Source organism: Mirounga leonina, unplaced genomic scaffold, assembly GCF_011800145.1.
Source record: "Mirounga leonina isolate KUSES-001 unplaced genomic scaffold, KU_Mleo_1.0 Mir_82, whole genome shotgun sequence".
In the NCBI taxonomy this organism is placed as follows: Eukaryota; Metazoa; Chordata; class Mammalia; order Carnivora; family Phocidae; genus Mirounga; species Mirounga leonina.
In genome coordinates, this window is record NW_023270825.1 from 30,094,787 (window position 1) to 30,109,867 (window position 15,081).

Sequence of the window (15,081 nt, forward strand, 5' to 3'; positions counted from 1 at the left end):
CCAGGAGCCCCTTCCCACCGCTCCTGGCTCAAGGGTGGGCTGTGTCCCCAGTGAGGAGCAGCACCAGGGGCACAGGGCCCCCACACTCATCTGACCACCACTCACATCTGACCTCTGGAGTCACGCCGTGGGCCCTCCCTAATCAGGGACCCTGCCTCAGATCCCTTGTTCCCTGTTCTTGGCTCTTTCTCGTGAAGGGCTGGGGACAGGGAAGGGGACCGTGGGGAGCAGGAGTAATCAGATTGAACTGCGGGGCCGAGATATGTGATGTTTAGGGCAAAGAAGAAAAGTTGCAGCAGAGTGGGGCGCAGGCCCCAGCTTCTAGTCCCCTGTCACCTCATGCTTCAGGGGGAGCAGAACTGCCTTGCGTGCACATGATGAATCGGGAGTAGAGCAAGGAGCAATAATGTCCAACAGAACCGGCTCTCCATTGGCTCATTAGGAAGAGAAACGTCCGAGCCAAAACTGCCAAGAACCAACTCTTTAGGATTGTTTTTTTCTGGCACCTTCCACAGCATTGCCAAACGAATGGAGGGACCAGGCATATCCGATGCTGGAAGCAACAGGAAAACTGGGGGCCCGCAAGGCAAACAGACACATATGTGTCTGGGTGGTGACAGTGCCCAGCGTTCCGATGTGGACCCTTGCGATCTCCCTGGGCTCTGGAGGGGACTCTTACAGGATCTGTACCCCCAGCCTCCCAAATCACACAGCCACATGGCTGGGCAGGCCTGCCGCCCCATGACTCAGCAGGAAGAGAGTCCGGGCAAGTCTCCCTCTCTTCTGCAGGGATCTCGCCCTGACTGTAGGATCTGAGGTCAGTGTGTCGTCGTGGGGTCTTCTGGCTTTTCAATGCCCCCCAGCAACCGCCCTGCCCACCTCCCCATTCACGGATACAATCCTTGTATTTTTCCATCTTAAAGAAAAATGTTGGGACGCCTGGGTGGCTCAGATGGTTAAGCGTCTGCCTTCGGCTCAGGTCACGATCCCAGTGTCCTGGGATCGAGTCCCGCATCGGGCTCTCTGCTCCTTGGGAACCTGCTTCTCCCTCTGCCGCTGCCTCTATCTCTCTCTCTGACTCTCATGAATAAATAAATAAAACAAACAAACAAAAAAAATTAAAAAAAAAAAAAAGAAAGAAAAATGTTATGCAAAAGCATCTTCAAGCCAAGTCCCCTAGCCCCAGGGGTGATTTTCAAGAGTGTCAAACAATCCTTTTATAACATGTCAGGGAGGTTCAGGGGTCCCGGGGAAGGGGCCTTCAGTGGCTCAGGGCAGTGCCATTTACCAGCTGTAAGGAAAGCACTTTTATTATATTTGGGGTGGTGGGGTAGTATTCACTTTTTTTTTTTTTTACTTCACTATAAAAACATATAACATTAAATTTACCATCTTAACCTTTTTTAGGATTACAGTTCAGTAGTGTTCAGTATATTCACATTGTTGTATAACAGATCTCTAGAACTTTCTCATCTTGCAAAACTGAAACTCTATACCCACTAAACACTAATTCCCCAGTCTCCCTCCCCTCAGCCCTTGGCAACCACTGTTCTGCTTTCTATTTGTATGATTTGATTACCTTAGATACTTTATAGGAGTGGAATATACAGTATTTGTCCTTTTGTGACTGGCTTATTTGGCCTGGCACAATGTCCTCGAGGTTCAAAACACGTTAATATTTTAATGACGTGTATCTATGCATGGGTGTTGGCTGAATGTCAGCCCTGCCTCACCCCTACCTCAAACATGCACCTGATTGCACAGGAGTTCTGGAAGTTGCTCATGCCTGAATATTAAAGAAAACCCATCCACATCCCCAAATCCTTCCTATGGTTCTTTCCCTAGTGTGAGTTTCCAGAGACTCTCAGAGTGTGAGAAGTCTCTCTGCTTTGGCCAGTTTTTTGGTCAAGGTCTCATTTATTGAAGCTGGTGTGTCTCCTTCCTTTCTAATTCATTCCCAAGTATTTCCTCTTATATGCCACACACTATCTAAATGGAATTCTTACTCTTTTTTTTTTTAATGTACCCTAAACATCCCCATCTTCATGACTTTGCTCTTCTACTTTCCTTTTTTTTTTTTTTTTTTAAAGAGAGAGAGACAGAGAGTGAGAGCGCACATGGGGGAGGCGGAGGGGAGTGGGAGAGAGAGAATCTCAAGTAGGCTCCAACTTAGGCCCAACATAGACTCCATCTCACCACCCTGAGATCACGACCTGAGCCGAAATCAAGAGTCGGACGCTTCACCGACAGCGCCACCTGGGTGTCCCACTATCCCACTTTCCCTGACATGGGATGCCTCTTTCTCTTTTCCCACTGTGTCCAGCTCACACCCATCTGCTAAGGCTGCCCAAATGGCACCATCTTCATGAAAGTCTCCAACTACTCCCTTGTTCAGAAATGATTTCTCTTCACTCTGACACCCTAAAACACCTTTTTCTGAAAGTTTAGGATAGCACTTACAATCTCATCATCATGTGGTAGCATTTATCCACAAGCCGCTGTGCGTCATGAAATCTTCTGTGCTTCACATCACCATTTGCTTTTCTATCTTGTCAAAGGGTTACTTATGTGCATTTTCTCCCTTGCTAGCTTGTCAAAATAAAGCAAGTGGGATTCAGCATCGGGCAGACTTGGGCCTGGCCCCGGTTCCGTTACGGGCAGCAGGACTTTGGGCAAATGAGTCTGCCTCTGTCCCTCTCGGCTTTCGCATGGGGGAGGCACGGATAATTAGTACTTCACATCAGGTAGTTGTATTGCCTGAAAAAATGGTCATAGCGAGCATTTACTGAGTGCTTATTATGTGCTGGGCAGAGCTGCTCCATGCTTCGTAATAATCGAAATCCTTGTAACAACCGTATGGGGGACATTTAAAGCGGGAGAATCTAAAGCGAAGAAGGTTTAAGGCGGTAAGTGGAAGAGTCAGAATATAAACTTCGTCTTCGGGATCCTTACTCCTCAGCATTACCAGCCCCTGCCTCCCAAGGGTGGACAGCGTGCAGCGTGCAGCCCAGGCGGGGTAATATCTGTAGGATCCTCGGCTCAGCACCGGCGGACGTTTCGTAAGTGGCAGCTGTGACTCTTATTCCCACTCCTGTTTCTGGGGCCTGGGGGCTAGGGGCTGGGGGATGTCTGTGCATTCACTTCCCTGCAGCACCTCCCAGAAGTAATAGCATTTTCCTGGAATATGCATTTGCCAGGAACCGCGGGAAGTCTCTAGCACTAGTACTATTCGTGAATGAGTGATGGAACCAGTGAGTGCTCTCCAACGGTGGGCAAAGGCAGTCCGAAAAGAGGGGTCATCCCTGCCGGGTGGTTGACCAGCCAAGAAGATCCTGCAGTCCCAGAGAGGCCTCCCAGGGGTCTGACTTGTGCCCAGTATTCATCAGTGTTTTCATTAATGACTCCAAAGATGGAGTGCAGAGTATGCTAATCAAATTGGGGAAGCCTGGGAGGCGGGATAGAAGCTGAGCACTTAGGAGGCAAGCTTGAGCTTGCAGACAGTGCTTGACAAATTAGAGAAATAAACAGAGGCAATAAACAGAGCTCCGGGAGCTGCAGGGTTCAAGTGGCGCCAAGGGAGCAGCTACCTCGAATGGATCTGTCCAGAGAAGCTTTTGACCTACTTTCCTTTGGCCTCACCTGGCTTGATTGCATATTTGGGGCAAGTCTAAATGCAGTCCCTTGATGAGGCATTTGGGCCCAGAGGCCTCATGGACAAAGGCCCCACTCCAAAGGCTAAACTCTCCCCATACTCCTTCCTGGCCTCTGTCCTCCTAACCATTGGCTTTGCTGGGGCTCATAGAGGGAAGGACAAGGCTCCCTCTGCTCCCTCAAAGACCTGCAACTTGACAAAAACATAAACTTAACCATGATGCCCCCTTCCTACCCACCAAAATGGTGCTGCCCTTCTCTACTTCCTACATTCTTATCATTGAGTGACTTCCTTCCCCATTTAAGGTTGCCCTGGAGGTTACTGTGACCTCAATTTTCTTTGGGCAAAATGAATCAGGTGGGAAAGGAGGGACAAGGACACAGCATGATCTGGTAGGGAGTGCCCTCTATCTGCCCTTCCCGCCCCTGGGAGGAAGATGAGGTCTGGGTGGTTTGGCAGTTACAGAAATGTGCAGGCTTAGGAGCTCCAGCCGCATCCTTCTGGAGCTCTGTAGCATCAGGGAAGTTACTTAACTTGTCTGAGTCAAGTCCCTTTGGTTATGAATAATTGAAAACCAGTTGGTTTGTCTGAATTGAAATAGAGTGCTCAGTTGGAAGAATAGGACAGATTCCCAGAAAACCTGGGTGCGGTGGAGGAGGCACCATGGGACCACGGCATGACCTCTCCCTCCTTCTCCTTCTCTGGAGTTGCAAAGTTCTAGCTCCTGCTTGTCTCAGCACATCTGATTCCTTCTCCTCCTCCTTCCTCACCCCCCTTCCTCGCCCTCCTCCTTCTCCTCTTCTTCTTCTTTTCAAGATTTTGTTTTTAAGTAATCTCTACACCCAACATTGGGCTCGAATTTACCAATCCTGAGATCAAGAGTCACACATTCCCACCGACTGAGCCAGCCAGGCGCCCTTCCTTCTTTCTTAATTGGCCTTCGTGGTGCATGCCCCAGTCCGACCTTTAGAGGGGCCTGACAGTGAGGACAAACATCTCTATGTCCAAGTCCTCATGTCTGGGGAAAAGAAACCTGCCCCACTGGGGTCAAGTTTCTACCCTGGCCCCCCTGGCCTGAAGAGTTGCTGGTGTGTGCTTGGTAACAATATGCCAACAGGAGCCCACCCTCGTGGGTAGATGGAAAGTTCTCAGAGAAGAGAAAAAGTAGGGTTGTGGTCTCTTAGTGTCAGTTTTGTCATGTGAACATGGGAATAATGTTACTGACCTCATAAGGATGAAGTACTCCACGTAAAACGCTTAGCATCGTGGAAGTTCTGTCACTCATTGAACAATTGCTCTTATTCAAGGTACAGGTACTCTGGATTTGGCAGGAGGGTCTCTGAGCTGGGCTGGGCCTGGGTGGGGAAGGAAGCTCAGAAGGGACGGGCTGTGGGAGTGTGAGTAGAGGGAATGTGTCTCCGTTCATCCACTATTTGGGCAGACAGAGTTGTAAAAAGCTGGGGATGGGGATGCTCGAATGTTCTTGTTTTAGGAGGCCTGACTCCTAATTCCCAGCTGGAGGGCAAGTCAGCGGGACCATGTCAGGGGCTTAAGCTTTCAAACTATGCTTTCACTCATTCTCTCATTTAACCGACGTCAGTTGAATAATACTGTGCACCAGGTACTATGCTGGTTGCTGGAGGTAGAGTAGTGGTCCCTCATGGTATTTGCGTTCTAGTGGGAGAAGACGACAGTAAGTAAGATAAATATGTAAAAATATGTAATATATTACCAACAAGTGCTAAAGAGAAGAAATAAAATGGGAAAGAGGTATGTGAAATGTCAGGCAGGTGGGGTGAGTGGTGACATTTAAAATGGAGGTAGTCAGGGAGGGCCTCACTGAAGTGTCTTTTGATTAACCTTGAAAGAAGCCAGAGAGCTAGCCATGTTATGGGATGAGGGAGAGGATCCCAGATAGAGGGAACAGCCAGTGCATAGGCCCTGAGGTGGGAGTCTGCCTGCCCCCATGAGGGAATCACAGGGAGGCCAGTGTCACTGGAACCGATGGAGAGTGGTAGTGATGAAATCAGAGTATTACAGGACCAGATCTTGTCAGATCATGTAGTTCATAGTAAGCACTTCAGCTTGTACTCTGAGTGAGAGGGAAGCCATCAGAGGGCTTTAAGCAGAGGAGAATCAAGTTTTAACAGAATCGCTTTGGAATGGACTGAGGAGGTCAAGGACAGAGGTAGTGAGTCTAGTTAAAATATTGCTAGGGGAGTAGAGTTCATGTCTTAGACCAGAGTGGTCATAACAGGCCTGGAAAGAAATGGTCAGATTCCAGATATATTTTGCAAGTAGCACGGACAGGATTTGCTCAGCTTAACTACTGCTTTGTTCTCCTAGCAGTGACATAAATTCCAATTCCGGGCCCCAAAACATAACTTGGCACATGGTCCTTCTTCCTGCCAGCCAATCCTTCCAATGCATGTCTCCGCAGATATGTTCAGCTCCTTTCAAGTTCTAAAGGCCTGTGAAATTTGTGCAATGAAAGCATTTCGTTATCTACAAATATCTGAGATATTTACTTCTCTGGATTTGGCTTCTTAGAGTCCTCATTCTTTTAAGTTTAACCTACTATAAATCAAGAGAGATAGGTGAATGACATTTTTGCAAAATGGCCTGGTGACAGAGAGGATGCCTTTGAGCTAGGTGACCAGGCTAAGGCCCAGAAAGCTCATCACCCGCCTGCCAATGGGCCTCACTTGGGAGCCTGAGCTAAAGATGCTCATCTCTGAAGGGAGAAGTAGTGAGTCAGCAGAAATGAGGGGTGAGAGAAGGTGACATCTGCAGAGTTTAGTTTCCTTCCTCCCACTTGTCTTTATTCTCATGTTTCTTGTGAGTTGTCTTTCAGAAGGCAAACGAAAGTTCTCTGTAAGCTCCACGGCTATATGCATGACGTGTAGGCAACAATAGAGCAACTTTTAGTTGCCAAGATGCAGACCCATCCATTTCTTGGGTGTCACCCTTCCCTCACTAGTTCTGGTGGGAGCCATCAGCATAGTAGGAGGGGCTGTAGAGAAAGAATTTGAGCTCTCCTCACTTTGGAAGGGGGGTGGGTATCTCTGTTCTGTGGCAACACAGGGCCTGCCATCTGTATTTAAGCCAGAATGGGGGCTATATTCCCTTAAGCCAGTGACGTGAAAACCCAGATTCCTTTTTTCTCTTTTTTTAAAGATTTTATTTATTCATTTTAGGGGGGAAGGGCAGAGGGAGAGAGAGAAAGAGAATCTCAAGCAGATTCCCCGCAGAGCACGGAGCCCAACATGGACTCAATCTCAGGACCCTGAGATCATGACCTGAGCAGAAATCAAGAGTTGGCCATTCAACCGACTAAACCACCCAGCTGCCCCTAGAATAGCTAGTTCTTTGGTCACTATCTAAACATTCTGTGGATGAGAACCTTTCTTTTGTTTATCTGGCAAGATGCTCAGCTGGTTAAAAGATTTGGTTCAAATACTTACGATGCCTTATCCCACGCTTGTTCAGACTTTTCCTTCTAAATATCTGTGCTAACACATTCATCTTGCCCTTTGTTCTTATACATAGGCTCTTACTGGTGAAGCAGCCCTGGTTCCCAATGCAAGAAGATAACGGGGAAATGTTTCAGAAGATGATAAGAAGGGAACTGGCTATTTGTCTGGGCCCTTATTTCTTGGCCCATACTTATGATCCTAAGGCATCCCCAGGTTCCCATTCCTCACGCTTCTATCTTCTATTCTATTCTAGTCTAATATACTTCTACTCAGAGGTGCAAAGGCATAAACTAATCCTGGATCCCTCTAGCTGCCTGAAATTCGCCCCAGAGCTGACTTTGCTGCTGTTTTCTGGCTTGCCTTCTCTCTTAGAGGATAAGATAAGCCAAGGAGTTGGAGAGTGAAGGCCAGAAAAATGAACCACACAAAGAAAATGGGTGAACTACCGGGTCACACATTGGGTTGAGGTGTGGCCTCCCCAGCAGAGCTCTAGGTTCTGGTTCCCATTCCTGACAGTGCCCCAGAGGTCAGAGGCCAGACTATGCCGCAATCCCAGAAGGAGAAACCGTATGGAGGCCTACATAACCGCATGAGCTGGTGGGAGGGTAAGGGAGGCTACACCAACTGGTTCTGTCAAAATAAGTGCCTTTCAGTTGGAAGTCATAGATTTCCTCTTCTTTAAGTGGTATCTGGTGGAATTATTATTTTTACTTTTAGAATACTGATATAAGGAAAAATCAACCTATATGGCCAGGTGCAGAGGGAAGACACTACGTATTAAGCCTTTTTTCCCCCAGCTCTTTCTCTTAGATTTGGACAAAAAGGCTCAGGAGGGGAAGCCAGGGTTTTCATGGGGAGAGCTCTCTCTGATCCCAGGGGACCTAAATGTGCCCTTTTCCTCCTCAATGTTTCATCAACAGACATTTATTGAGTAACAACAATATGCAAGAATAGGTCCTCCTGCCCAGAATGCCCTTCCTTCTCCCACTTCCCTTTCCAGCCAGGGCCTAATGAACAATCATTTATCCTTCAGACATAAGTTCCCTGAGACCTTTCTCCCTTGATTAAATGATAAGGCTTAAAACACAAACTGCCTCAAAAAAACTCATGCATGTGGAGTCACTAAGAAGAGCTTTCAGATCTTTCTCTAAAAGCCACTTCTGAAGAGGAAGGAAAGGAAGTTAGAGAACAAAAGGAGACAGGAGCTCCTGAAGAGAGTAGAGGAGGGGGCTGTAAGGTGGTCCCAAGGACGGTAGCAGGGAGGCTCAGTAAGGAGAGGTTAGGGGTCTCAGAGATCACTCCAGCCAACTTCTCATGTGCTGAAGATGCTCAATATAGGATGAGATTATTCTGGGGGGAGGAAAATGGGGGAATGAATAGCTTTGGAAGTATGAATTATAAGGGATGGATTGGGGCTGCCTGTACAAAGAAGGACTTAGGGGTTAGCAGAAGGATTTGGAGGTAGAGGTGGGGCATGGAGTTCTTATCCTGATTCTCAAGATGTTTGGAGCAGTGGGGATACTTAAAAGTCTCAGTAACACTTAAGAATATAGTGGTTTATTTATAAATAACATGTGGCTAGATAAAGATATGGTCAGAGGGGGTATCTGAATACAGGGTTGACTAGTGAACTCTGCAGATTGGCTGCCTCTGCTCAGGAGTCAGGCTATTCTGTTCTCTCCCTGCTCGGACTGTGGTCCATATACCAGCTGCAGAGCATCACCTGACATCTTGTTGGAAAGGCAGAATCTTGGGCCCTGCTCCAGACCTACTGAATCAGAATCTGCCTTTTAGCAAGATTCCCAGGTGATTTGTAGGCCCCTGACAGTGGGAGAAGCACCAGTGGTCACAGTCACCTAGCTCAGTCCCAGGCTATTCACAGCAGGATATGTGAGCTGCTGGGACTTTAAAACTCTTTGTTCCAGCACGAATGCCCTTACGTGATAGTGAGAATCAGATTCCATTCTAAATTTAAATTAACTTTATACTTCAGTGGGCTCCTCTTTAAATAAAGTCTTTGTATATAGACCACTGACAAGAGGGAACCACATCACCAATATGCCTTTGACATATCAAATATTCCTGCCTTGGCTTATATACACAAGTTAACATCAGCAGTATTCAGTACAAGTTTTTTTTTAAATCACAAGACGTAATTTCTCTATTGGTGGATTCACTAGACATTTTCTAATGGATAACTTCTATATATAGTCTTATTTAAAATTCACCTATTGCCACCTGCCAGGGTATACAGGAAATCAATTCAAGCAACCCCCAGCAACCCTGAAGGGAGACCTTGAGGTCCCTTGCAGTGAATCCCTGAAGGAGTGAAGGTCAGGTTGGCAATGCTCTTCTGTGTCCATCATGGTTCCTTGGACACATCACTGCTCTGTGCCTCAGTGTCTCACAGACAAAATGATCAACACGATTGACAAAGAGAGCTCATCGAACAGCTCTCAGCTCTTTTTCCTCTTCCTTTTTATTCTTCCTTTTTTGGATCTCAGGACATGATTCCACTAAGACCTCGGGTTCTTTTAACTAGAAGCTGGTACAAACCCAAGCAGGTGCAGGGTGAGACCCGGGCCAGGACAGCAGGGCTGAGTGGCTCAAAAGGTAGCTGTGGTCACAAGGAATAGAAGCGAAATGGAGGAAGCGAAGGAATATTGTCCTCCTACAAGCTCAGGGTCAGTTCTGATGGTACCGGAGAGCCCTAGGTTGCCTCAGACTTTACACAGTCCAGTCCACTGGCGGTGAGGGGTCGGTACCTTCCTTACACTGAGCTGTGTGACAAACAGCAACACTGGCAAAGCCTTTTTAATTTCTTCAGTCCCTTATCATAGAAATTTCTACCATGCCTGATGGTCAGACACCCCAGTGTCTTTATTCTACCCCTCGATGTTCTCTCAAGCTTCTCTACAAAAAAAAAAAAAAAAAGCCTTTCTTATCTTTGATTAACATGCTTATTATTTCAAGCAAATACATGAAATAAGCACATGGATCAGAAAGGGCCAATTCTGTTTGGGTCAGCGAAGATATCCTACCACATATTTATAGCATATTAACACAATTCAGTGATTCCCAAATATCAGTCTCTGAACCAGTAACAGAATTTTAGCTTTTAAAAAAATACAATTTCCAGAACCCCACCATCTGTATTTTTATTATTTTTAAAGATTTTATTTATTTGACAGAGAGAGACACAGCGAGAGAGGGAACACAAGCAGGGGGAGTGGGAGAGGGAGAAGCAGGCTTCCCGCTGTGCAGGGAGCCGGACACCGGGCTCGATCCCAGGACCCTGGGATCATGACCTGAGCTGAAGGCAGACGCTTAATGACTGAGCCACCCAGGCATCCCACCATCTGTATTTTTTAAAATGCTGGTTGGGTGATTCTGAGACCCAGAGGGATTTCTGACCTGCCTTCACCCATTTATAGACGAGGATGAGGTAGTGAAGGCCCACCGCAGGCTCAGGGCCCTGCAGCCCGTGAAGGCAGATCCAGTGAGGGTCAGGCCTCCTCAGTCACAGGTCTGTGCTTATCTGCATTGCCAAGCCCATGTGTGTGTGTCAAAGAAACAGGAGCCCTCTCATGCCGAATCCAAAGTAATCAAAAAGTAAAAATGCAAGCAGCATTTTGGTAAGGTGAACTTTATTGTGGCAGAGTCATCCCCTGGCTGAAAGATTAGAAGAACCACCACATTCCAACATCCTTCCCCCAGCACCAGCCCCAGCAATCAGCCTACACTCAGCCTGGACCCAAAGCCTCACTCACTGCTTTCGAGGTGAGGGAGTGAGAGGAGAAATGAAGAGCTCCCTGCAATTTTAACAGTTGCAGCAGATTCTAAATCTAAGAAAAAATTTTCCTTGTAAGCTGTCAGACTCCACTTAGGACTTACCCAAACAAACAAAACAAAACATAAAAATAGACCTACCAATGACATTAGCTCAGGACCACTGAAGCGACCATGGAAAACTTCATGGCCCTCTAACTCCAGGTGACTGGCCTGGCCCTGGATCTCCTCCCTAGAAACTCTTTTCCTCCCTCCACCTCAGTGCTCCCAGCTATGCATGTGACCTCAGACCTTCCTCGGCAGCTCTGCCCCCTCCCAGCACATGTGCCACTAGAGTGTCCTGTCGTCACCTCCCTCTTTTTTTTTTTTTAAGATTTTATTTATTTATTTGAGACACAAATAGGGAGAGCACAGAGGGAGAGTGAGAGGGAGAAGCAGGTAGCCCGCTGAGCAAGGAGCCAGATGCGGGCCTTGATCCTAAGACCCTGAGATCATGACCTGAACTGAAGGCAGACACTTAACTGACTGAGCTGCCCAGGTGCCCCACCTGCCTCTTTCAATGAATGCATTCCAAGCAGAACCCAGTCCTCTCCACTGACATGGATCATCTCCCCATGCCTCCTTTTGACCAGTGTTTCCACAACATGGTCCATCTCCTAAGCTTGAAAATTGAAGGGAGGTTTCTAGTTGAGTGCTGCGGCACTCTCCATCTTTGTTCTTGTTTTATGCTGGATTAAGGACAGAAGGAATTGTTTTCACATCTGTAGATGGCATGAAGTTGGGGAAATTAGCAGATATGGGTGATGGAATCTAGATGAAAACACTCACCACAAGCTGTAAAGGACAGACCGAAATCAATGTGGTTAAATTGAGTAGGAATAAAGCTGTGCATGAAGATAAAAATACAATGTTACACTACTATATTATTCCATTTATATGAATTTCAAAAACAAGTTTTGTGTTTGCAAAACTTATCTGTAGGGCTAGTATCAGAATAGCGGTTACCTCTAGGGCTTCAGGAAGGAGACTGATGGGAATGGGGCATGAGAGAACTTTCTAGGGTGAAGGCAATGTTCTTTTTTATTTTATTTTATTTTATTTTTTTTTAAAGATTTTATTTATTTGACAGAGAGAGACACAGCGAGAGAGGGAACACAAGCAGGGGGAGTGGGAGAGGGAGAAGCAGGCTTCCCGCTGAGCAGGGAGCCCGATGCGGGGCTCAATCCCAGGATCCTGGGACCATGACCTGAGCCGAAGGCAGACGCTTAACGACTGAGCCACCCAGGCGCCCCAAGGCAATGTTCTATATTACGATTGTTGTGTTGGTTGCAGGAGTGTATTCGTTTTTAGGATGTATCAACTGACACTTGAGATCTGTGCATTTTATAGTACAGAATTATAAGTCAATAATACAAATTTTAAAATCAGTCGTATAAATAGAAGATGGGGCCACATATATACCACAACCAGCTGTGAAGTGAACTGATAAAAAAGCTAGGCACCTTTGCAGTCCAGGTGGAGAGAGACAACGAGGGCTCCCTGTTTTCTGTGCTGGCTGGTATGCTTCTGGGTGTCACATCTTAAGAGGAACACGAATAGACTGAAAAACAAGGGCTGGTGCTGGAAAACCTGTGAGGAAAGAATAGTTGAAGGAACTGGAACATAGAGGCCAGAAAATAAGAAGACTTTAAAGAGAGTCCAGATGGGGGAAGGTCATGTTGAAGAGAAGACCTGGCTGGCTCTGAAGAGGGCCAAAGGCAGGTCATGGATAGAAACTACTGGAAAACAGGTTCTAGCCCAATATAAGAAGGTGGATTCTAGGCTTGCTTGGGTCTGGCCGGGCCGGCGATGGAGGGGCTGCGGGCCGCTGTGGGCGGGGACATCTTGCACAACTTCAGTGCAAGGCTGTGGGAGCAGCTCGTCCACTTCCATGCCATGTGGCTGATGGACTCGCTCTTCCAGTGGGTGGGAGCCACGCTGCACCTGCACAACCTTGCCGATGCCATGTGCAACCACTACTATTCTACCCCCGTGTCTACTTCCCCCCTCGGAGACACTTCTGACATGACCTCCACTGGCCTTGCGCTTAGCCAGGAAGACCAACAAACAGGTCTGTATATAGTCTAGATACAAATATCTTATCAGAAAAATGATTGCAAAAGGTGGGAGATTCTGTCCCATACTGTGGGTTGTCATTTTGCTTGATGATGTCCTCTGAAGCACCAAAGTTTTTAATTTTAATAGATAAAAAGTTCATTTTATCTATTTTGTCTTTTAAAAATAAAAAATTTTGCTTGTGCTTTTGATTTCACGTCCAAGAAAACATCACCTAACCCAAGATCAGAAAGATGTTCTCTTCTAAGAGTTTTAAAGTTTTAGCTCTTTCATTTAGGTCTTTAATCCATTTGAGTAAAATTTTTGTGTGTATGTAATATACGGTAGTGGTCCAACTCCATTCTTTGGCATGTGGCTATCCCGTTGTCTCAGCACCATTTGTTGAAAAGACTCTTCTCTCCGTTGAAATATCTTAGCAATCTGCCATAAAGGTGAGGGCTTATTTCTGACCTATCATTTCTATTCCATTGATCTATCGTCTATCTTTATGCTAACACCACACGGTCTTGATTACTATAGTTTTGTAGTAAGCTTTTGTAATTGGGAATTGAGGGTCCTCCAACTTTGCTCTTCTTTTTAAAGATGCTTTGGCTATTCTGGGTCCCTTGCATATCCATATACAGTTTAAGATTAGTTTGTAAATTTCTGCAAAGAGCTCAGTTGGGATACTGATAAAGATTGTGTTGAATCTATAGATCAGTTTGGGAGGTTAACATCTTAACAATGGCAGAGCTTCCAATTCAGAACGTGAGCTATCTTTCCATTTAGTTAAATCTTCTTTAATTTCTTTCAACCATGTTTTGTGGTCTTCAGAGTTTAAGCTTTGTACTTCTTTTGCTAAATTTATTCCTGAGTATTTTATTCTTTCTGGTTATTTTCTTAACTTTATTTTTGTTTAGAATATATTATTAAAAGTCATTTTTCTGCCTCCTTTTACTTTTTTAAATGTGGCTGCTAGAAAATTTAGAATTACATAGGTGGCTCACATTTTATTTTGGATAGACACTGCTGTTCTAGAATAAAAAGGCTGAGATCACACAAAACAATGGAATATACTCAGGGTGCTCAGGCCACTATGCCTCTGGAGTTACATTTGTGAAACATGGTGTAGGATTTTTGCTTATTATGGAAGTCACAAGTCTTGAAGAGCTTCCGACTGCAATCAGAGATACCATGTGTAGTTATTCATCCCCGTTCTACACAGAGGGCATTTAATCAGATATAACCTATAACGTCTTCTGTGACTTCTCAGCCCTTGGGCCTACACAGGTGGTAAAAGTGATGTTGGCTGAGCCCAGGCTTGAAAAACCAGGAAAAGGGTAAGAAAAGGTAGCTCATGATAACTAGCTCATCTCCTTTCAGATTTTATCCAAGAAAAGGAACAGTAGAGCCTTGCCATTGACCTTGAAGTTCACTCATCTCTCACCTATTCTGCTCCACCAGCTGGTACCCCCCTCAGGAAAATCTTCACTGATCCTCTCTTGCATGTATGCCCTTGGCATTTTGTAATATTTATTACACAGATTTGAAGTTGCCTGTTTATTTTTCTTTCTTCTTTACAGACTCTAAGCTTCTCAAGCAGGGAAAATACTTTGTTGACCTTTGAACCATTTATAATGAGGTTAGTGGAATAAAAAATACTGAGAGAGGGAATGAATGAATTAATGTGCACTATGTTCCTTCTTTCTCTAGAAGAGAATAATTTTACAGCATTACTTTCTTTTTTTAAGATAGGTGCTGTGTATTTTGGCCCAGTAGACAGAATATTATATTTGTTGTCAGAAAACTGACCTATTTCCAGTTCTAGCTTTGTTACTGATGAGCTGTGTGACCTTGAATACTCATCTTCTCTGGACTTGATCCCTCAGCTGTAAGATGAAAGGTTAAACTAGTGAGCTTTGAGATTCCTCCCAGCCCTAATATGCAGTGAGATGCTGAAAACAGGGCAAACTGGCTTTCAACGGTAGGCTTGCTTCCAGACAAGCAATTCAATTGAACAGCTGAGATCCCCAGCCTTTTGCAGGGACCTCTGCCTCCTTCCCCTCCTCC